This window comes from Protomyctophum parallelum (assembly GCF_964188405.1).
Source record: "Protomyctophum parallelum genome assembly, chromosome: 8".
Classification (NCBI taxonomy): Eukaryota; Metazoa; Chordata; class Actinopteri; order Myctophiformes; family Myctophidae; genus Protomyctophum; species Protomyctophum parallelum.
This window is the reverse complement of record NC_139703.1, coordinates 29,326,330-29,350,112: the sequence shown is the minus strand read 5'-3', so window position 1 is coordinate 29,350,112 and position 23,783 is coordinate 29,326,330. Positions and strand designations below refer to the sequence as shown.

The 23,783-nt window shown below is 42.4% G+C and overlaps 1 protein-coding gene across 1 annotated transcript in view; it reads right to left on the bottom strand.

The window, feature by feature from the left end:
• The window catches only part of nxph4 (neurexophilin 4), a 66,245-nt gene that overhangs the window by 1,871 nt on the left and 40,591 nt on the right, over positions 1–23,783 (bottom strand). The gene's annotated exons all lie outside the window — the stretch shown is intronic.

Below are 23,783 nucleotides of genomic sequence, written 5' to 3'. Positions count from 1 at the left end.
TTCAGGGGTTGCGTGGATAAAAAAGTAATTTACACACAGGGAGTATGTCTTTACAAAAGAATTAGGAGACCAGACCTATGAATGTAAGTAAAGGTCCAGTGCACACAGCACGGCACACGCACACACAGACCCTCGGCACGCATGTGTGCACTGCTCGCACGCGCACACACACACACACACACACACACACACACACACACACACACACACACACACACACACACACACACACACACACACACACACACACACACACACACACACACACAGAGAGTACCACTGCACCCTGAATCCCAATCTCCACTGGACCAGAAAACACAATCATTTTAGTTGTTTATAAGGTCGTTGTTTTTTCTACATGGTAATGGAAGTGAGCTCTGCCTTTAATCCACAGACAGGGTGAGTATACACTGGGCTGATTGACTGGGAATCTGCTCATGTTCTCTTTTCATGTTCCATCAATCACATCACTGCCATCCTCCTGTTCAACACGAACGCTGACGCACGCACGCACGTGCAACACACACACACACACACACACACACACACACACACACACACACACACACACACACACACACACACACACACACACACACACACACACACACACACACACACACACACACACACACACACACACACACACCAGTGATTCTCAAGAGTTGCAATTTGGACAGGTGCTAGATCTGAATAAATAATATTTGCGAAAGAGAGAGAGAAGGTCCACACCGTCTTAATGCTCCCAGAAAAATATTTGTATTCATGCAGCTGCAGAAAATACAATGTTTGGGCCTCTGTGGCCTTCATCAGGTATAGTCTCTGTCTCTCTCTCTCTCTCTCTCTCTCTCTCTCTGTCTCTCTCTCTCTCTCTCCACCATTTGATTCTCAACCTGTGAGCCGAGGCCCACTGGTGCTCAGTGAGGGTATTGCAAGTGGGCCCCCAAATAATTTCCAAAACGCTAATAATAATATAACATTAATATAAAAGAATAATGGCACAGTATTTTTCCTTTAACCAATTGAAACCGGGAAAGCGCATTCGTGTCATCTTAGTTGTTAGCAACGTGTTTATTTGTATTTATTTATTTATTTCAGAAAACTTTTATTTTATTTTAATGATACCACTAAATAGGAACTATGTACTGTATAAGTGTACTATCTTAGTTCCATTGATTCAAGCAGAACACAATCGATTGACCATTAAAATAAACATATGAACACTTAGTGTAAGTGGTCATATGAGCAGTGGTTCCCAAACTTTTTCATGTCAAGGACCCCCAAATTGACACTAATTAGCCCATGGACCCCCATAAGAGAAGACTGTTACAGCAGTGATTCTCAACCCGTTTAATTTCAAGGTCCCTCAGTTTGACATGCATTAAGGCTATGGACCCTCATTTAATGCCATTTCTATCTCTGGGACCCCCAATTCATATTGTAAAAACAAAAACTCTGTCAGAGTTACAGACCCATAAGGGTCCATTTGGTTACAAACTATCATTTAGCTGAGGACCCCCTGGAACTCCCTCAAGGACCCCACTTTGGGAACCACTGATATAAGGGTGAGCCGCGGACACTTTTTTAAATGTTCAAGTGGGCCCTGCATCCACAAACAGTTGAGAGCGGCTGACGTCCACGCACACTTGTAGCTCCAAACTGTCATGAGGGGGATGGCAATCTGTTCTTCATCAATGTTACATAATGCTTTGCCTTTGGAGAAACACCAGAGGAGTGAGTTTTAAACGTCTGTCTAAACAGATAAACAAACCAACAAACAGGCACAGACTAAAACCTGTGCAAAACAAAAACAAAAAAGAGAAAAAAAGATCAGGTCCTATGCGCTTGCCGTCTAGTAATGCAAGGACAGTTTCTGTCTCCTCTAATTCTAAAGCATTGCTGTGGAACAGACAGTTTTATGCCAAAGCCCTACTCGTCCGCCATCAATCACTGAACCCAATAACAACTGTGCGTTGCTATTTGTCGAGGCAGCCATGCAGCGCTCGATACATCGCCTAATGTATTCAGTCATTCAATTAATGTATCTATTTCTGCTGGTCATTCATTAACGCGCCCACAGCGCTGATCTCTGGGCGGATTGATCTAGGTGAAAATAAACTGGAAGTCTGTCGACGTCTGTGAAATGAATTGCAAAAAAAAAGAAAGGAGCGAGAAAGACGCTGATAAATGACCAGTGACTGGATAATGACTCAATGAGGATTTCTAACAGGCCTTGTTGATCAGGTCCTGTGCACACAGTCAAATCTTTACGGGTCAATATTCATGCTCCGAGATGTCAATGAATGAGGATTTGACTGTTCAGCAGCCTTGCAGGAGGTACCTTGGATATCGGCAGTGGTAGAAGGTAACCATGCAAGTACACTTACTCAAGTACCGTAGACTACTTTTACTTTATTTCCATTTGTCTAGTACTTCTGCTGCTCCACTACAACTCAAGAGGCAAATATAGGCCTAGTACGTTTTATTGCGCTACAATTATTTGAAAACTATAGTTACTAGTTAGCCTACTTTGCAGATTTTTAATTATTATTACAAAACTATACATTGGCCAACAATGACATGTTACCCACTTAACCGCCGTTTCATTTCAGATCTGCTGTTTTGTGAAATGGGACATTGTTGTGAAACGGGACATAATTCTGCATAATGAGTACTTCGATGCCAATGCTTTTGCACTTTTACTCAAGTAGCATTTTGAATGCAGGACTTGTAACAGGAGTATTCTACATTGTGCTATTTCTACCTTTACTTCACTTAACCCATTTTGTGGCGGGAACCCATTTTGGTGTTTTAACTAAGCATTATGTTATACTTTAGCTATTGAAAAATAGCAGATCTACAAGCTCATACCCAAGCTTGTGGGTCTGCGATTTTTGAAAAATCGTGAAAATGCGGCACAAATCTTTTAATGTATATTCTTTCAGAGGACTTTTTTTTTATTTCGACGTCAGGCCTAAATGGGTTTAAGTAAAAAACGATTACACGAGTACAGTATAGGTGCCGCTTCCACTACCACTATGTATTGGCAGTGTGAGTGGACTTGCAGGCAGGCAGCCGACAGCGTACAGGTATAAGCGTGTTGATAATATGACTGGAATATAGGCAAGCACGAGAGACATATAGGCCCCGTATACATGCAGCATGGAGGCATTCTGGCAGAATGCCTTCATCTTGCATGTAGGGGAATGCGCAGATTCTGCGCTGTCAGCAAGCTCTACATGTTGCCATCTGTCAGGATACTGCGATGCCACTATGAACGCTGTCAGCTCACTAGCTCATGGGCGCTCACAGCTTAAACAAGAACCATCAACATAATTGGTTAGCATCATCACTGCAATCATCATCATCATCATCATCCCCCTAACTCCTGAGGTCAGCTTTATCAGCGAAGTAAGCCTGTAAAAAATACAGGATCTCATGTTAGGATCATCAGGGGTTAGAGTGGTACAGGGGGGGAGGTGCGCGTGCGTTTGTGCATGCATGCATGCGTGAGGGCGTGGACTATACAGAATCAGCAACTTTACCAGCATACGGTATAGGCTAGCCTCGATAGCCAGGCTTTCATTTCGTCTGCGCGAAAGATGAAAGCCTGGAAAAAGCCGTGGGCTGAACAAGTCTAAAAGTGGGAGTCAACCCTTCCGGGTGGGCGTCGCTCTAAATGATGTGACGTAGCGCTGCACTAGGGGGGAGAGGAGGGGCCGGGGGTGACGGACAGATCGATGAGATCCAATCAGGGTGCGCGCATTTCTGAGGCGCGACCCGCCCCTCTAGACGAGAAATGTCTCGCTCTGGGTCAGGCTAGGTATAGGCCTACATCAATAGAATGGAGAGAGATTACTTTAGTCAAAGAGCTACTTTTTTTTCCTGTGCTATGAAAGTAATAAAATGTCAACGGAAACCAATAAATGGTTGGACTTTTCTATTAGCATAAATATCACATTTTTTTTTCTCTCTTGACAGGAAATCCTTTGAAAAGGGTGTGGAATTGTTAGAATACATATCAAATATTTTCTGTTGACATGAAATCCATATGAAGCTATAGACTTATTTATTTTGCCAACGAGCAGATGTTGCTTTAAGGTCACATCAGGCAGCATGCCACCAATGAAACATTGACGGTGTGAGAAACACAGGCTTCAGTCCACTCTGTATGCCTTTCATTATATCATTCATATCATGTGACCATGACCGTTTACATCAATAGCTAGCTAGTGAGATTGGTGAGAGATGGCACAGCCACACGCACGCACACGCACACGCACACACACACACACACACACACACACACACACGCGCACACACACACACACACACACACACACACACACACACACACACACACACACACACACACACACACACACACCTCCTTGGTCTTAGGCACTGAACAATACAAGCCTTGAGGAACTCCACAGGAGCTGTGTGTGTTAATGGGTTAAATAGCTTTATTTAAAGGCACTTTAACAGCCCTTATGGGACCAAAGCAGCCCTCCAGTCACCACTTTATACTCCCAAATTAAATGCTATTGCTGATCTGTGGATTTAAACCATCTCACTGGTAATCACACGCTCTGTTCTTTAACCTCTGGGATGCTGCTGGAAAAACACTGTAATTATAGATCATATTTGCCCGGTAGTAATTCATTAAAGCTACACTCTATTCTCCAACAACCACTGGGCTGTTCAAGGCATATGCTATAGCATATAGCTCCCAATAACCACTGTTAAATCTGAATAAATAATAAGAGAAAAGGGTAGAGCCTATAACCGATATACCGGTCTGCCCGAAATATAGGCCATTGTTTGACTTATTTGCAGTGATGTAAAGTAAGTAAGTATAATCTACATTTACTCAAGTACTCTCTTTTACTCTACTGGAGTACTTCCCATTTTCAATACATTTGCTTCTACTTCACTACATCTCAGAGGCAAATGTAATTTTATCCCACTATAATTATTTGAAAGGTTTGAATTATTACAAAACATAAACCCTATTTAAACTTTGGCTATTGGAAAATAGCCAATCAACAAGCTCATAACGCATCACAGACTTTTTAATACCAAACTTGTGCTTGTAACAGACTATTTCTACAATAGGATATTGATACTTTTACTTAAGCGAACATTTGAGTAGTTTTTCCACCACTGCTTATTTGACATCAGTATCTGCAGTTAAAGTGTCCGCCCTGACTGGGAGGTTGGGGTTCGATCCCCGGCTGGAACATAACAAAGGCTCTGAAAGATGGGACCCAATGCCTCCCTGTTTGTCACTCAGAACCAAGGGTATCCCTGCGACATATACACAGTATAGCATCATGTCCAGGAGGTGTACTTCTACATCAAGTAGCTCACGCTACTGTAATATACTGTAATATAGGCTCATGGCTCGGCAAGGCTTACTTACGTGCAGTTATGAAGCGATTTTTAACTACTTCACTGGTGTCCCTATATTGACGGTCATGCATTGTGAGGTTAGAAAGGTTAGAATAGGGTTTATAAGTGGTTAACTAAAGTTCAGTTTGTGTATTTCATATTTGCTTGTTTGCTTGTTCATTGAATAATTCAAGTTAATTGTTCTTTTAATATCCTGTGATCTAGGACTGAACATCTGGCTTCGGCGGGCTCTACAAAACGATTAAAATAAAGTAGGCCTAGAGATGCATGCACAATATAATCATTAGCGTATGAAAATCGGCCATACCGATCTAAAATATAATCCAGATTATTTTCACCGATATTGATGACGGCAGCCAGTCTGCCTGTCTCTGTGTCAAGGCCAACACACACCGTCTGTGAACGCCGCGCGTCAAAACAGCCGCCTCCGTTATTTTCAATTAACCTATCCCACACCGGCGGCGTCAGACGCGCGCCGGCGCGAGTTCACGCCTCGCCTGACGCTCCGATACGCCGCTGTTCTATTTTCCAGGCGTTGCCATGCGGCCTCCATCCGGGAATCCGTGGGCGTGGCTGGCCAGCCGCGCGGTAGTGTGCCGCATCCTGTGGGTGTTGCTGTGCGGCAATACTGTGCCGCGTCGCTGCGCACCCGCTTCACAGACGGTGTGTGTTGGGCTTCAGCTGTTATAGTGACTACTTTCACCAGCTTCTTTAATTCAGCAAATAATACATAATAATGACATAATTATCGGTATCGATATCGGCCGATATGACCCTGCAAATAATTGGAATTCGGATATCAATTTAAATATTGTGCGGCCTGGGCCGGCCTAGCGGTCCGGGCACCTAGGCTGGAAATCGAGTCCCGATCACGACGACCTTTGCTGTGTGTCACACTACTGTCTACCTAGCAATAAAGGCATAAAAAAGCCCTAAAAGATATCTTTAAAAACATTTTTTAAAAGGCTTCTACAGTACAGTATATGGAGAAACCGTTGTAACACATCATAAAGATAAACAAGAGTAATAAGGTTTAACTCTATACAACCCACTACATGGATCCATAAACACCATCGAAGCTCAGCGAAAATTCAATTGAAGTGATATATGTTTTTGGCATTCCACGTGTTTCACAATATGACATTAGCGCATTCCTCCATTTAGCAACGTGTTTCCCATTCCGGAGAGCAATGCCGAAAATCGCATGTGGAGATGGAGTGGGATTCCTGTGACTCTCTGAATACAGATATATATGATGCGGGAACTCAATAGCAGGGAAAAAAAGAACAATCGAATTAGGGAGCATATGAGATAGAAGGAGATACTGAGGAGAAAATGATATTAGCAAAGAACTGAGATGAGAAGGGAAGAGAGTCGGGAGAGCACGTGCGTTCTCTGGGGGACGGGGAACATTATTCATCTTTAACTTCATTTGATGGCCTGTAAGAGCATAAAGGATCCTTAACTGCTGTTTAGGTGGGTGGAGGGAGGACTAGAACATACATAAGTGCATACATAAGAATGAAATACAGTGAAGGCACTGTGAGTGAAAGTACAGTACAGTAGCTGCCAGCAGAGAGAGAGAGAGAGAGAGAGAGAGAGAGAGAGAGAGAGAGAGAGAGAGAGAGAGAGAGAGAGAGAGAGAAGAGAGAGAGAGAGAGAGAGAGAGAGAGAGAGAGAGAGCGAGAGAGAGAGAGCGCAAAAAGGAGACATATTGGTGAGTGGACTTCATGCTAACAAAGTCAAGCGCACTCTGGATTTGACTAGAATCCTGATAGGTCAGATGCATGCCACCATAATTAAGATCCCGTTACATCGTTAGGAATGCGTTTGGATCAATGGCATTCTCCCTCTGCCTCTCTCTAATCTAATGGGTATCTGATTCGCCATCTGTAGCATGCCCACTCTTCACATTCATCCATAACTTCTACTCCTAGAGAGTGTTGTTCAGAGGAAATGGACCTCGCTCTCTGCCACCCCCCCTCCCCAAACCTCCCCCGAGGACTGATGAGAAGATGAGAGCTGCTTGTCTCGGAGGAGGCTTCTCTCTCCCAGGCTTGTTCTGTTTGTTTAATTGGAGTTTTATTGGTGACAATCAATTCATTTCTATCTGTGCCCCCGGCTGCATTGATTCGCTGTCACGAAGAGGAGTGAAATGGACATTTCCCCTCCCACTGCTTTGCGCTACAATAAGCTACAGTATCTAATATTGCCTACTGTTTTCTGTGTGAGCGAGAATGCTTCTCTACGTAATTTTTTAATCTTTCTCTCTTAACAGATGTCTGATTTTCCTTTGAGGCAATCAGTAGAAACGTATGCTTTTTGTATTAAGCTATTTTTATTCCATCAGAGGCACAAGAAAGGAGGTTGTGAAGCTGAGAAAAACAACACCCGGGTTTACTTTGAAGTCGGAACACTATTTATCTAAAATAATGCCTGATACAATTCCGCAGGTAGTTAACAGCATACACAATTTCAGCTTCTCAAGTCATGTATATGGGTATATAATGGCAACAGATTTTTTTTTTTAAATGTCTATTGTAGAAGAATGTTATTTCACTGTGCCACTGAACTTCAAGGTGAAATACCAAACGACAAGAATGTCGTACAGACAGAGAGATATGAGTCACTGACAGGGGTCCATGAGCTGTCACAGATTCATTTCATGAATGCTATTATCTGATTCCTAACGAGCAGCATAGATATCTTGCTCAAGGGCACTTTTGCAGGATATATGGCCTCTTGTGGACGATTGGTCTTTGTAAGCATAGAACCTGCGACAGTCTGCTATGATCCAAGTGATTATAAAAGCCTGCAGGACCTGAGATGTGGCCTAACTTTGACCTATTTTAAAAGCAGGCTCACAAGCCTTGAAATGGGGTTTTTTATCTCTGTGTGTCATGTGGGCATGTGAATAGCTGTGCACAACGTGTAAGTGATTGTCCTGGGGGATACTGTATGTGTATGTACTTCAGCCCTGTATGAAAGCTGCTCTACAAGGGTTGCATGATGACGTGTTGTGCTTGTACTGTAGCTTGAAGATTGTCTATTTTTGTTATTGTTCTAAGTTTTAATTTATTGAGGGGCGCTAGCCCCTCCTATGTCCAGCTTTGAGGGTTTGTGTAAACACAAACATTGTCCTAACACAAACATTGAATGCCATTGACAATGAATGGCCAGCTTTCAGTGTTTGTGCAAACACAAACATCGAATGCCATTGACAATGAATGGCCAGTTTTCAGTGATTGTGTAAACACAAACATTGGGTAAACAGTAAACGCAAACATTGAAGACGAAGGTGCGGACGCAAATTCTGATTGGCCAGAATGAGTTGATGGGAGATGTGAAATTGTGATTGGTCCGAGGTCGGAATGAGACAATGTATAAGAGCGCCCCTCACTTCACACTTCAGGTGTGATTTTTTGACTATTTACAATGAAATATGACAATGTGTAAGAGCAAGCCATCTAAGAGTTTGTGTCAGTATGTTTCTGTGACTGTGTGTCTGTTTGTCCTCGGCTATCTTGCAATTTGCTGATTGTATGTTTTACAGTAGGTTGTTATTAGAGTGTTAAATTCTTTAATTCTTTAAATGCTTTATTTCAGTTTAGCGATTTTCGTGATTTTTGGACAGGGGGCGGGGGCATTCGAGCAAGTGGCTAAATATGTATGTTTGTATTTATTTGTATTATTTATTTATTTTTACGAGTTGGAAATTGTGTGAAATTAGTATGCTATTTTGGAAAAAACAGATCTAAGGGATACATATTTAGTAAAGGCACAGTCAATTATCATATTTTATTTTAATAATGTATTGGAATATCTTTCCTCTCCCAACATTTGTCACTACCGAAACATTCAAATAAAGTTTTTCAATTCCCCCCTGTACAGACCATTTTTAAGAATTTAGGTAGGTGGTTCCACAATTAAATACATTTCAATTATGTTGAATTATTGAGAGTAATCAAAACGCAACATGCTTTGTAAAATGTATAAAGTTGATTATATTGATTTCAGCATTATTGGTAGTTGACATTACACATACACCTAACCAAACATGATCTTAAAATATTGGTTGATAACTCACTATCTTTGATTTTAGACAAAACAACCAGTGTTTCGGTAGTGACTGCACTGTATCGGTAGTGAGTGACCACAGCATTGTCTTTACAATGCGGTGCCATAGTCACTTAACTATTTTGCTAAATATTAACTCATAAGATGCTTTACTCAAGCTACTACTAAACTACTACTACTGCCTGATCACTTCGGTGCTAGGTCGTGTGGAAGCCCAACAAACCTCTCCATCTCCTTTGCCTGCATTCTCACTCTCAGTCTCTCTCTGCAACACGTTTTACAGTTTCTCAACATTGGGTCTGGGGACCATCAGGGGTCTTCGATTGGGGGATTCTTTTCACAATGATTATGTATAATGTGACCCACCTCCTCTCTGATGTCACCCACCTGTGTCATTTTTTGCCATTGATTTTGATGTACGCAAGAAATGTCGTCATAAAAGGTCCATAGACTTGGCCACACACATGACATCATGGGAGGAACACACAAAGCAGGTGTTAGAGGGGCTAGCAACCCTCCAAAAAAAGAAGAAAAGAAATCTATGGCCTATATCAATGCATATCAAACTGGTCCTTGAAATGAGAATCACTGGGTCTTGTTATGGGCTCAGAATGATCCACATGGGAGCCATGCCGTTATTAGACTGTTGCAAAAAGTGCTTGCTCAGGGTGGGACAATGTTGGGTCTCTGCTCTATATGTGTGTCTCTTGAAACAACTTGTTGTGGTTTGGCACTATACTAATAACTGTATTATTACTTGTGCAAGCAGAGCGTGCAAGAACTGTAATCGGCTGCAGCCTGCGTATGTCGGTGGTGTCCGTCGGGTATGTAATGTATGTACGTATGTACGTATGTACGTATGTATGTATGCATTGTACGTATGTACGTTTGTACGTTTGTTCGTATGTATGTATGTGTATGTCAGGGTTGTCGCTTATTGGCTGGTGATGGTGACGTAACTAAGGTACGTTTCAAGGTTGGTATAAGGTCAATAACGGGTCTAAAGCATTTAGAACAGCAGTTGTAATAGACATTAGTTAGTAGCAGTACTTGCTCGCTCTGCTTGCACACAAGGTGCAAGTTGGCACCTCGACAGAGTGCACTTCTAGTTTAAATGTAAATCATATCACGTTTCACTGCTGCACTTTATACAGTACTTCACAACTCAATCACCACAAACTATACTGTCGACTTATAACTGAATGTATTATAAAATCCATTAATAAGGAAACTAGGACAAAGATAATGTGTAACTTACCATGTTAACTCCCTGACTAAGTGGTAGTGGGTTTTAACCAGGCTTAACCTATGCCAAGACATTATGCATCTCACTCACACACACGTGACCCTTTTCTATTTTGACAATGATCAGATGACCCCCCCCCCCCCCACACACACACACACACACACACACACACACACACACACACACACACACACACGTCACACACACACAAAAGAAGAAAAGAACGGGGAAGAGCTGAAAATGACATTTAATTACAGAGAGCAAAATAAAGCCCCAAGGAGAAAAGATAAACCAATAGGGACGGAGGGGGATCCCAGCGAGGGAAGGGGTGGTGGTGGTGTGGTGAGAAGGCAGTAGAAGTGATTTCGCAGTCCAGTGGTGTTGTTGGATTATCATGAAAATGAAAGCTACTGAGTCAGGGAGTACCACGGAGCAAGGAAATGGAGCCCAGGCAGATAACACAGTGAGAGGGAAGAGGAAGGGAGGCAACGGGCAAAGGGAAAGCAAAGAGGTCTGTAAGACAATATGAAGGGAGCGTTAGAAGACAGGAGAGAGGTAAAGAGACAATATATATACGACACACACACAGATTATGAGGGCAATAAGTGAAAAAGACAAAAGAGAGAAAGAACCACTTCAACCCATAGAGAATAATCAGGGTTTTTTTTCTTCGTTTTTCTTTTGAGAGGTAATATCTACAATATTGTTTCAAGAGGGGCAGCTGAACTCTCTGAAATCCCTTTTTGCTGAAGAATAGTCTGTATGTTAAAACATTATTGTGGTTGAATGTGGGTTAAAGTATTTTACTTAGAGTTAGACTTTTTTTCACTCGTCCAGCATAGGCTACTATATTATACACTGTAATATTTTGAAATAAAGAAAATGCCAGCACTCATTGTATGTCCTTTTTATAAGAATGTATTTACCTCTGACGTTGATAACGAACGCGTTTTGGCCTGTGTGGCCTTCGTCAGCGTTAACGAAGGCCACACAGGCTGAAACGCGTTCGTTATCAACGTCAGAGGTAAATAAATTCTTATAAAAAGGACATACAATGAGTGCTGGCATTTTCTTTATTTCAACGTATTTATTCGAGCCTTGCACCGTAAGGACTGTATTCTAACCTGGAGTGCTGCGGGTTGTCTGCTGCGGCAGTACTTTCTTACTCAGTTACACTGTAATATTAAAGGAAAGAAAGAAAGAAAGAAAGAAAGAAAGAAAGAAAGAAAGAAAGAAAGAAAGAAAGAAAGAAAGAAAGAAAGAAAGAAAGGTAAAACGAATAAAGAAGAAAGACAAAAAGACAACAGAAATGAAAATGATGGCAGTGCTGCACTGTGATGTCTTCATCAAAGGATTTATGAATATACTGTTTACTGTGCACTGGCTTAAGTGTAGTATGCTGACAATATTGCAGAATATTACAGATGCTACTAAGATTGAATTGGAAGGGAAATATAGAAAATCCCAGGTGTATGTGCTTATGAACAGTGTTGGCAAGTAACTTAAGTAATATACTACTTTCAGTAATATTATTACTTTTTTCCAGTAATATGTAACTTAACTAGTTACTTTCACATTTTGAGTAATAATATTACATTTACTTTTTTTCAAAAGTAATATTATTACTATTTTCACGAGCCTTGGTGGAACTGTGGGTTTGAGTGTTTATTTATAATGGTAGACTGGGTTGGGGTGGAGTTGCTTTGCAGACTGCTGATCCGCTCTAGATCTAGACTCTAGAGCGGATACGGAAACGATGCACACTCGTCGGTACGTATGTGTGAAGTATCGGATGCAGAAGGGCGGGCCTTAAACCGTCCGGAACACGGAACAACAACCTAAACTAGTGTGTGTAACTCGTTAGACTGCACTGTTAGAGAGAAGAGATGTAAATAAACTAACAATGGAGGAGGTGGAGGAGACAGAAACACCGGTACAACAAAGCGTTATAACATTCAATACTTGGAAGTATTCACATTATTTTGAGTATGTCCGTGATCAAGACGAGATGAACATTATTGTCCACTGCAAGTTGTGCATACGGAAGAAGCTATATTCCACGTCGAAATCTACTTCTAATCTATGTGTACAAATGGATCCATCATCATGAGTTAAATAAACACTGCAGAATAGGGGAGGGGGGACTGCTAATGTTGAAAATGCAAAGTAAGACTTTTTTTTTTTTTTTGCGGCTTACGCCTTTTATTGATTTTTTAAGGGACAGACAGTAGGCTGACAGGAAACGGGAGAGAGATGGGGGATGACATGCAGTAAAGGCCGTGTCGGGTTCGGGAGTCGAACCCGCGGCACACTGCGACTGGATTACCAGTCCGGTGCCCAGACCGTTACGCCACGGCCTGGGCCCAAAGTAAGACTTTTGGTGACAAAATATGCAATTACTGGGGGCGAGAGAAAAAGTAATAAGTAAAGTAATAAGTAACTAGTTACTTTTCTCAGGGAGTAATAAGTAGTGTAACTTTATTACTTTTTTTAAAAGTAATAAGTAATAAGTAGTATATTAGTGTTAAAGTAATATTTTGCCAACACTGCTTATGAATGTGTATGTATCTGTGTGTACTAGAACCATATTCTGCGGTGAAAAAGCCACAAAGTAATATTAAGCATAAAACAAATAGTGGACAGTTTCTTGCTTAGATGTTTTCATTTATCCAATGTTTTCAGTTTTGATAAACCAATGTTTGAAACTGGTTATAGAGAAAACCATGCCATGCAGTATGGTAGTACAGTGCATATCTCTCCTAGAACCACATAGTGATCTTATAGGAGAAATGTTCATGTATATGTGTGACATATTTCCCCCCAAAATTATTTTGTGCGGAAAATAGCAGATTTAAAAGCTTATATCACGTTGTGCACTGCAACACGTTGTGAGCTTGTAGATCAGTTATTTTCGGGCTGTAAATAGTCGTTTCTTTTGGGCTTGTTTTCATAGACCTGGCAGCTTGTTTCCACACAAACTCTGGCAACACTGATCATCAGATGCAATGCTGATGCTATATGGCACAGACTCACCCCTACCCCCTCAGGAGAAATTGTTTGTAAAAAAAATGATAGTGCAGTATGTGAAATGGATGCAAGGTAGGCAAAGTTTCCCCCCCATCCCAGTTGCTTCCGATGCAGAGTCAGGCACTCTGGCTATCCACGTGAATCCATGTGATGCAGCCAGAAACAGATTTCTACCCTCGCTACATAGGCTTTTGGCTGAGTGTCGCCCATAGAGATACAAAGGCTGTGTGTGTGAGTGTGTGTGTGTGTGTGTGTGTGTGTGTGTGTGTGTGTGTGTGTGTGTGTGTGTGTGTGTGTGTGTGTGTGTGTGTGTGTGTGTGTGTGTGTGTGTGTGTGTGTGTGTGTGTGTGTGTAGGCACTCGTGTGTGCGTGCGAGAGAGAGAGAGAGAGAGAGAGAGAGAGAGAGAGAGAGACAGAGAGAGGTCAATAGCAGGTGAACCGGTCTGGAGGAAATAACCCACTGCTACTGTTGAGAAAACATTGTGGCACTCGGGCTAAGAGTGAAGTAAGGAGTCAATATGTTCTGGAGCCAGTCCATCCAATACTAAGGTAGTAGAGCAGCAGAAGGTATATACAGGAACAAACAGCCTGCTTGTTAAAACAGCAGTCTATGAGTAAGTACTTGGACAGGTGTATTGATGTAAGTGAATGAACTTCTGGATGCTTTTAATTACCACACAGTTGGCATCACTATCTAGCCAATTTTGTGGTGTCTGTTTGCAGTCGGTAATGTGTCAGTCTTCATTTGTAATAACATAAGAAGGAAATCACGAAAAAAGAAGCTACAGGGCAATCTGTGAATCATTTGGTCAAAGAAAAAAAAATGTTGTTAAGTCTTGAAGGATTTGACACATTGCCAGGATTAGATCAGCTAGCATGTCCAAGGGGTAAACATGAACTTCAGTTCAAACACAGGTTAAGTACATGAACCCTAGCTCTATTCTGGGCAATTAATAGACGAACATAATAGAACGCTGCGTCGCAAGCTTGTAGATCTGCTATTTCCAGTGAAGAGATTTGGTGTGGAGAGCTAGGCAAAAGGATTTTAAGTGGTTAACAGTAATGTTGATTCACTCTAGTTTTGTGTTCTTTTCATTATAGTTGACAAGAATATTACATAAACATCAGCTGGCCTTAGTTTGCAGTTCCCACGTACGCTTGCCATTATAGAGCACCGAAGTCTGACGTCAATATCGGCGCAGGGCGGAAATCCACTGGTTCATGTACTTTTTATTTGCATTGTAATCCCCATAGGGGGATTTTAGACCGCCTCATATATGGATATGAAGAATCAACTGACTGAGAGAAAACGCTATTGTTACTGCTACTGAATTAGTAACATTTTCGCTAGAAACAGACTGTATCATATACGTATGAGTGACTGACTATCGCAAACGATACCTCCCTGACAATAACGCAGAGACAGCTTGTTTATTTTTGGACCACAATGATGAAACGATTTTAAGATGACCCAATGGCTCAATAGTGAAACAATTTTACACTTCAGGCTATAGGACACTGGAAAGGATTGCAACATTATAATTAACCATACATTAACTACAGAATTATTTGTTCTTAAACTTCATAGGCAATGGTTGGTACAGAACAGATGGTATAGATAAGATTATTTTGGAACGCCATATGGTGCTTTCTTCATTTGTAGTTTATTACTTTATTTTTGCTTTGTTTTTAAAATAGCTAACAGCAAAACATTTTGGTTTCGATTTTGGCCTTTATGGGCAGTACAAGGATTCTTCATAGACAACCAATAAACATCAGAAAAGACATGACTGTAATAAAGGCAATAAATGGGGTGCCTGGTGGCCAGTTACTGTAGTGCACAGCTTGTGAGTGTAATATAAGGAAGGCCCTGGGTTCAAACCTCGTCTCAGCTCTCTGCCCTTAGCTTGGTTTCCTGACATATCTGAAAATAAACTCTAAAATAATAATAATAATAATAATAATATATACGATTTATATAGCGCTTTTCTAGGTACAGACATATTTATTAGAAAACAAATTAAAAGGTTTAAAAGGTTAAAAACTAGAAATCAAAATCAAAAGAGGGTGTGTGTGTGTGTGTGTGTGTGTATGTGTGTGTGTGTGTGTGTGTGGGGGGGGGGGGGGTTATGTAGGGAAAGCCAGTTTGAAAAGGTGGGTTTTGAGTGTGCTTTTGAACATTTCGAAGGTGGGGGCAAAATAAAATAAAAGGCAATGCAGTGCAGGATGTGCTTGTGTTGTATTGCTTTTTATTTGATAGGGACAATGCGGTTTAAATGTAGATCCAGGACCAAGAGTGAATGTGCTGCACAGATCTTTATAGCTTTTGCTAATGTTCCTCTCTTGTCCCTAGTTGGGCTTTACATAAACAATGTAATTATAATGTACAGCTGTTGAGGTTTAACATGGTGGTTTGTTTTACAACTTTGCCTTGTTTACTCTCAGTGGGAAGATGATGGCCTCGGCCATTAATTTCGAGGGGTTGTTGCCCACATTTTGAGTCAGGTTATCATCAAGTTTTGATGTGCTGGGCTGGATGCCTCTTCTTCCCCCTTCTGATCATTCTTTTTTTTTTGAGGGCCGCAAGCCCCTTCTATGTCCAGCTTTGAGGGTTTGTGTAAACACAAACATTGTTTTGCTACCGTTTCCTACTAGTGTTTGTGCACATTAGGCCAGTGTAAACACAAACATTGATGACAAAAGTGAGGACGCAAATTGTGATTGGTCGGAATGAGATGATGTATGATGATAAGAGCGCCCCTCACTTCACATGGGTGTGATTTTGTTTTATCAACAGAGGGGATTATAATTCATACCTGCTTCATGGTCAGACTGAATTAACCCTTAAGACCTGACGCTGATTCTACGAATGCCTTCTAAACCAGTAGTTCTCATACAAAAATTACAGATGCACAACCGTGAATTGACATACAGTACTGTGTGAATTTGTATATCAGCTATTTTTGAATAGCCATTAACGAAAAAAAAACGAAACTAAAAAAATCTATAAATGACACAGATGCTTCACCGGTTTCCTTTTGGGAAATGTACACTGTCTGTATTTCATTTGTTTCATGTTTGAGAATATCACAATTTAACAATTGAATAAAAATATATGTGAAAGCAGCGCTATGTATAGTTGGGATATCATTGGCCACTTTGGACACAAATAACATGGCAGAGCACTTGACTTCATTACCCAAGAGTCTCTGCAAGCATGTCCGGTGAGGATGCGCTGTGATTGTCGAGTCTTCTTCGCTTTGACTGGCAGTTCTGCCATGGCAAATACCAGCATGAAACACATTGTCTTCCCTATACATATAGTAGTAATACAAGCCACTACGAGGGACTGGATCTATCCCAAGACGGACATAGCAAGACTCGCAATCTCAGGTTTACTTCCCGCATCTGTGAAGTTTTCAGGAGACTGGAATAATGTTGGAGTCTATTCATTCCAATCTGAGAATGAACGTGAACAGATATTCTGAATCATTCTTTAGCTCCATGGTCATTGAACTAAATATTGGACCCAATCGTCACAGGGCACACCATATTTTCAAGATTGTCATACTAAAATCTAAAATGGCCTTTTTTAGGGAGACAGTCGAGGACCCCCAAAATTGATATTTATTTGGCCGTGGACGCCTATCTGAAAATATCTTGTGCTAGGGAGAAGATGATTCTGTTAAAAAAAACATGTTTGATATAGTATATATATTTTTTGAAAGCGAGCTTGTAGATCTGCTATTTTTGAATTGCCAATGGATAAAGTGGTTAAAATGATTGTGATGCTGTATTAACACATGCTTTTGTCGTTGTCCCCCCAGGACCCCTGGGGGTATACCCGGACCCCACTTTGATAACCACTGGTGTATGACACAGGAACTGATTATAAGCTGCTTATGAAAAAAAAAAACCTGCGATACAATTCCATGTTTTTATCTTTTACAGATTATCTCGATTGTAGATTACATGACCTTATATGACCTGATCTGTAAATGTTATGTCCTACTGACAGACAGAGGATAACCACCAACGGGCAGCTTAGTAACAGTATGATGTCATTCTATATCTAATAACTTTATCCACATTGTTAACCTGTAGGTGTTCACCAGTGGTTCACAAACTTTTTCATGTCAACTTGTCAAGGACACCCAAATTGACACTAATTAGCCCTGCGGACCCCCATTTGAAAATATATGGCAGGGACCCCTGTAGTATGTATGGTGTTATATTTAATCCGGTAGACTTTATATTAGTGTAATTCATAATTATAAAAATATGAATTATAAGTTAAAAAATTAAGACTCAAAATCAATCTGAATTTAAGAAGGGGCACCAGTGAAATGAGCTTAGGAATAAGCACCAGATTGATTTGTATTTAGCCTTTAAGTTAAACCACTAATATAACAATTAAAAGATTATAAAATAATCAATTATTATTTCATCTTAATAAATCTATGGAATCTGAAGGTAAGAGGTCTTTTCCATTACATAGCCTTTCCTACTTTGCATGTGTCAAAAATTAGTAAGTTCAACTCTTGAGCAAATAATAGACTTGTTTAAAAAAATGAATCAATTTATTTTCACACCTAAGCTAATAGACAAACTTAGTAGAACAATAATCAAATGAATTTTTAAACAAGGGTTAATACAGGTTCAAATAGAATTGAAGAAACAAATCAAATGATAATGAAATAACTATATGATAGATAATGTTCTTTGCCATGAACTTAGAAACCTGATGTAAATGCATCACTTTCCTGAGAGTTGGCTTTGTTGAGAGCTTGAGAGAGAGACAGACTGGGGTCTTCTGTCTTCTGAGGGAGAGAGGTTGCGTACAAGCGGCAGGGGTTTCGATTGCTGGTCTGGCTAACCCCTGGGCTTGGTTGATGTAGTGCTTGGGATCGCCTGGTGGACGCTCAGTCGCCTGGTGGATGCTCAGGTCAGAGCGTCGGGATCTGGTCTGTGTAGCGATGTGGTCAAGACCCTCTCATCAGACGTCCGTTCCTTTCCTCTCCCTTCATCCGGTCTTCATGGACTCTTCACTATCCCACTAATCCTGGCTTGCTTCTGTCTGCCTCCCCAAATATATAGTTCTCTTCGTTGTGCAATACATGGCTCAGTTACTCTGTATGTCACTCTCTTTGCAAGATGGAGACATTGAGATGTCTCGTGACATTTCCAGACGTCGTCAACATGTTTTCGTGAGGCAATATTTCTTTGAAGTTCATTTTGGGAAAGGGTGTACGCATGCACTTTTCATGGCTTTAGATTTCACATAACACACAATCTGTATTTACATGTATAAATGTAATGAATCTACATTTATTGTACCGTGAATGTCATATTTCCAATTGAGGGTCCAGGAATTGTGAATGAATGCTTTTGTGACTGAGTGGAACATTCAACCTTTGACATCCAAAGTCAGGGTGTGATCTGTGGCGATGACACTTTATCCAGCTGAAATTCAATCAAGTCTTTATGACACTTAATCCAGCTGATATGGAATCAAGTCTTTATGATACAAGGGTGTCCCATGGAACTGAGTCTGTAGGGAAACAAGTCAAATAGATTTCCTTCCTTGTGGATAAGAACATGAAGGCCAGTAATTGGAATTGGACGGTTCCAGTATACATTTGTATACAGTATGCCACTGGTGCAGGAATTGAGACCATTCTTGAGGGTCAAAAGGTCAGCAGACCCTTCTGCAGGGCTATATCTGTCCGTCTCCTCTACTTATATGCATGTGCATGACGTGTCAGCATGGGAGAGAGAGAAATCACTTCAAACGTGTTCATTAGATCCATCCAATGTGTATGTGCTATAGCTGGACGCGATAGCTTAATTGTGCCTTTATACCCCCCTTGTCTACTACACCCCCATACGAGAAGATTTGTACGACTCTAGCAGAGATTCTCGACCATTTTAATTCCAAGGACTTCCAGTTTGACAGGCATTACTCTACAGACCCCCATTTAATTCCATGGACTTCCAGTTTGACATGCATTACTCTACAGACCCCCATTTAATGGCATTTCTATCTCTGGGGCCCCCAATGTATATTGTAAAATCAATGTTAATTTAACTCTGAGAATTCCATGTGTACACTCTCAGAGTTACAGACCCATATAGGGTCCATTTGTTTCCAAACCATAATTTACCTGGGGACCCCCTGGATCCTCAAGGACCCCTAGGGGTCCCTGGACCCGACTTTGCGATCCACTGATATAGACCAATGGTACGATGAGCATTTATAACCATTACTAGTCTCCCTTTTACGGTCCTCGACTATATTCTACGATAAATCAACTAATAGGAATATCTGATCAATTTAGTTGATTAAATCAACAAATCTGTCAACCACACATCCCTATTTCAGGCATGCCATTATAGGTAGAAAAATAAGAAAAGCCTGCTCACTCACAGCCACAATGCTGAATATTAAAAAGAAACCAACGTGTCTTCTTCAGGGGGCCTTACAGGTCGGAACGTTGGTTTATTTTTTAATAAATAGCATCGTGGCTGTGAGTGTACAGCCTTTTATATTTTTCTATGTTTACCGCCCTAGGCCAGCACCTCACCAATACTGGTGTGCGCCCTTCTTCCTGTTCATATGCCATTATAGGTGAAAATCTTCAAAATGTGTGACATTTCCACAAATAAAAAGAGCAATTGTTGTGAAGTTGTAGATGGGCTATCGTTTCTGTGCAACAACATCATAAAGTAGGACTTAATAAACAGTTAAATATGATTTGCAGTGCACATGAATCATGCACAGAACATGCAGTCTTTTCAGGTTGGTGAGATTCAGAACGGACTCTACAGTATTACAATAGATAGAACTGCAGTTACATACATATAATACGGGCAGAATTCAAGGGTTAAATATAGAGTTTGCAGCAGACGTGCGTGGAAATAAGCATAAAAATGACTAATCGACCGAAAAAGTCTTGGTTGACTGAGACCAAACCAACCGATTAATTGATTAAACCGACTATGAGGGTACAGCCTACAGGGTACACAGTAAAATCTACAGCGTTCTTTTGACTCAAAGAGTCTCAAATGAACCCAGGCGGCTCCTCGGGCCCTTGCAGGTTCATTTTACTGAGCAGATAATACGAGCAAGTGCGGCACGTCTTATCTACAAAGCCATTAGAAGTTTTTGCTCTCTCTCTCTCTGACTTCAGCAGCAATAGATCACCAGCCGCACAGCAATCCTCCCTTGAACCTCCCGTATCTCTGATCAAATCAGATCAACATGCCGGGCAGCGATTGCCTGGCTGGCTGGGTGGGTGGCTGGGTGGGCGGGTGGGTACAGTGCCATGTCTCCCAACGATGCAGCCGCACCTGATCAATCACTCCCAGCAGCACCACTTGGGGACCAACCAGAGAGGAGCTTAGGGAGTAGGGACACCGATATAGAGGTGAAGGAAAGGAACGTGCACAAAAAGAGACAGATCGAGAGAGAGAGAGAGAGAGAGAGAGGGAGAGAGAGAGAGAGAGAGAGAGAGAGAGAGAGAGAGGGAGAGAGAGAGGGAGGAGAGAGAGAGAGAGAGAGAGAGAGGGCAGAGAAAGGTGGACAGGGTGGTAGTGAGAGAAAGACAGAGACAGACAGTAAGAGAGATAGGAGTAGATGATGTGTGGGAGAGGAAGGGAAGGATAGGTAGAGGGAATGAGAAGGAGAGAGGGAGGGAGAGAATTAAAGACAGAGAGAGAGGGAGGGAGAGAGAGAAAGAGAGAGAGTGACAGCGGCAGTGTGCTTGTAGCGGGAGGCCGTCTCCTTTGCATGCAGGGTGGTAGGCAATGCATCATAAGATGACAGCTCCCCCATTCTTCCTTTAAATAAGAGTGGTGAGACTCCTGCTGGCTGTGCCTTAACTTTAATCATTCATCTAAATAACTGTTGCAGAAGTCTGCTACTGGAGTGGTAGGGTGTGTATGTGTGTGTGTGTGTGTGCGGGGGGGGGGGGGGGGGGGTGGGCACCCAGGCAGTGTGCCACAACGGGGAGAGTGGAATAGCTATGAGAACTGACGTGGCACTCCTGGATTTCTCATTCGTAAATGTGTAAACATATATTTGACTCCCGATTGCCAATGCATGAAAAAACAAACACCCCAACAATTTCATCCCCCCGCACCTCTCATCACATGTCCTACCATCCGCCTTGTTTCTCTTGAAGATTTATGTATCGAAAGAGTTTTAAAATTCATGGCAGTTTAGAGCAAGCTCCCTCCCACTTGAGGAGCGAGGGGGGTGGGGTGGGGTGGGGTTGGGGGGAGGCGGGGGATGGCGAGGACGGGTGCGAGGAGACGCGTCACTCCCGGGGTCTGGCAGGATGAGCGACGCCGCCGAGTGGCTAAGTGACAGAGATTGATGCCCTCTGTGTTTCGCAAACGCATCAGACACACAAATAATAAATATACACGTAGCACTTGGCAAGAGATGAACAGCAGAAACATTGCAGATAAATAAGGAACCAAATGAATTGGAGGGAGTACAAAAAAACAACACACACACACACACACACACACACACACGCATGCGCACACACACACATGCACAAATGGCTGCAGTGCTGACGCATCCGCCTAATGAACGGAGTTGGAGAAAAGAAGAAGAAGAGTTATAAATTCCCAGCAGGCAGGTATATGGAGGGACACGCAGGGCCTGTGCCGAGCGCGGCGAGTCACCCAGGCGGCAAAATAAAGCCTGGCTTGCTCTGATTTGTTTCCACTACTCAGTCATCAGTGAAGGATGGATGACGGATGGACCGGCGCTGGGCATGACACCGACATGTCAAAGTTACTACTCACCATAATAAAGACTCGCTTTTTTCTCCACCCCCAATCGCTTCCCCTCCTTTCACTTTGTTCCCTTCCTTCCACACCCACACAATACTCATGCAGTCCTTCCTTCCCTCCCTCCCTCCCTCCCTTCCTCCCTTCCTCCCTTCCTCCCTTCCTCCCTTCCTCCCTTCCTTCCTTCCTTCCTTCCTTCCTTCCTTCCTTCCCTCCCTCCCTCCCTCCTTCCTAGCCTTTTCATGACTCAGCCGGCTCAGCCAGTGCTGGTAAGACGTAATTGGATGATTGGAAAAAGATGAAAAGACTAAACGTTTTCTTCCCCTGTTGTCCTCCTGTGGGGGCAGGCTGCAGGGTGTGTGCGTGTGTGTGTGCGCATGCATGCGCTGGGGGGCAGGCTGAGCATGGCTGCAGGGGTGGGCTGAGGGCGGCTACTTCAGAGAAGCGACCTGCGTGCCCCCTGTTGGCTCCGGGCAGGGCCATCTGATGGCACAGTTAATTGGAGACAAAGCAGTGGGTGGTGATCATGGATATAACCCCATCGAGCTGCAGGCAGCGTGGGGCACAGGGACGTTTCCACCGCTTATACTGCAAGGTCACACGCACGCACGCACGTCACACGCACGCACGCACACTCACACAGACACACGTATATGCACGTGCACTCCCGCAGCATGCAGCATCCAAAGTAAACAAATCGACAAGCAAATAAATAAATAAAAGCATCACTCTGTATACTATAAGAGCAATTAGGTTAAATGGAAGAGAAAAGATACTCGCAGACGTGACTGGACTTCTAAAAAGAATACACACGTTGCACTCTCTCTCTCTCTCTCACGCACACACGCGTGCACACACGCACGCGCACGCACACACACACACAAACACACACGCGGACAGTGTAAGTTTTCTTCCCCTAGCTGCCTTTTGGATGCCTTTGCCGGCGTATAAATCACCCAGGCTTCAAGGACGCAGCGCTGGGACCCCTAACTGGATCCTTCACATCCACCATCTGGACACAGAGAGGCAGAATGCTGACCAGCGGCCCTGCTCTCATTCTGTTCCTCTATAGTCTGGACAGGACCGGACAGAACAGGCTGCTGGAAGACGGTGCAGGGCAAAGTAACCCAATCACTCCAACCACTGCACAGCGCCACTGTCGGGTGGAAAAATGGCCGATCTAAACTTGTAGATCAGCTATTTTCACTATGTTTGT